Raw genomic sequence first — 1,585 nt, 5'->3', positions numbered from 1 at the left:
TTAATTTTCAGCCTGTTTTGTTTTTAAACTCTCTTTCCCTCTCCATGCCCCTTGTTCTGGCTTTTCCATATTAAAAAAAACAAAAACCGTTTAGTGCTGGCTCTTGGGCTGAGAAGATCTGTGTGGCATGCATGGCAGAAGAACCCACTAGTGGTGAGGGTGGGGGGTTTCTACTAGCTCAGGCACCCCCTATAGTCACCAGAATGGAGGTGCACAAACAGTGGGGGGGGCCAATGAACAGATAACAACAACAACAAAAAGAAAATCAGAACAAAGCAAAACTGCCAAAGTGTATTTTCCACCTTTGCTCTGAGGTTCCTGGGGCATTTTTCCATGGTGCGCCTGCTCCCATGTTTGGTCTTGCCATTTGGTCTCACCCCAGTTGTCTGCTCTGGTCTGCCGAGCCCGGCAGATTCAAAAGTACACAATTTCTTACTTCCGCTATAAGTTCCACTAGCTATAAACCTTCAGCCCTTTTAAATATCCCTACCTATGTGCTTCTGAGTTTTGGAGCTCTGCCCTGAATCTGCTTTGTCTGGTAGTCCGTGGTATTGCTGAGGGCAAACCTCACTGCACCTCCCCTTCCATCTTCTTTTGATGCTTTCAGCATCATTCAATAATTTGCCCAGAGAATCCTTCAATAATCAAAGTTGAGGCTTGAATTTTTTTCTTCAATTCCCCCAGCTTGAGAAATGATGAGCGTGTTCTTCCTTTTTGATTTTCTGACTCCAGAACTTTGCACATTTTGTTGTAATATTTAACTTTCTCTTCTTGTGCTGACCTTTGAAATTTTCTGTTCATCTCTTGTACCTCCTCATTTCTTCCATTTGCTTTAGCATCTCTACGCTGGAGAGCAAATTTCAGTGTCTCTTCTGACATCCATTTTGACCTTTTCTTTATTTCTTGTCTTCTGAGTCTTGCCCTGATGGTGGTTGGTGGTTATTGTGCTGTGGAGTCAGAACCGACTCATAGCAATCTTGTACAGAGTTTCTGAGGCTGTAAATCTTTACAGGATCAGAAAGCCTCATCTTTCTCCCATGGAACAGCTGGTAGTTTCGAACTGCTGACCTTAAGGTTCACAGCCAGATTCATTGTCTATTATTTGACTCCAGGATGTAAATCTGGTTAAGGGTGTGGCACTGTGGGTTAATGTGCTGGACTGCAAGGTCCGTGGTTCAAGCTCACCAGCTGCTCCCCGGAAACCCTAAACAGGGTTACGATGAGTCAGAACCAACTCAACAGCACTAAACAACAACAAGGGTCATATTCTCTGGGTTCCACCAGTCTCTCTCTGACTGGGAAACTTTTTAAATGAATGGCTTCATCTTAGGACCAGCCCTTTTTCCAACTTCAAATCAAATAAAGTATCATCTCATAAAAGAAAAGAAAGGGACTCCTAATTTGAACCACCAACTTTGTCATTCAAACCAACCTTTTTTTTTTAGTTTTTATTGTGAATTACGTGGGTTTACATGGGAGAACATCAGTTTTACATTCATCCTATCATATTTTGTTTCATTGCAATGATTACAATCCCCTCCATGCATCAAATAACCAAAGGATACACCCCACAGCGCCACCCCTC

Source organism: Chrysochloris asiatica, unplaced genomic scaffold (assembly GCF_000296735.1).
Source record: "Chrysochloris asiatica unplaced genomic scaffold, ChrAsi1.0 scaffold00040, whole genome shotgun sequence".
In the NCBI taxonomy this organism is placed as follows: domain Eukaryota; kingdom Metazoa; phylum Chordata; class Mammalia; order Afrosoricida; family Chrysochloridae; genus Chrysochloris; species Chrysochloris asiatica.
Note: the sequence above shows the minus strand (reverse complement) of the source record.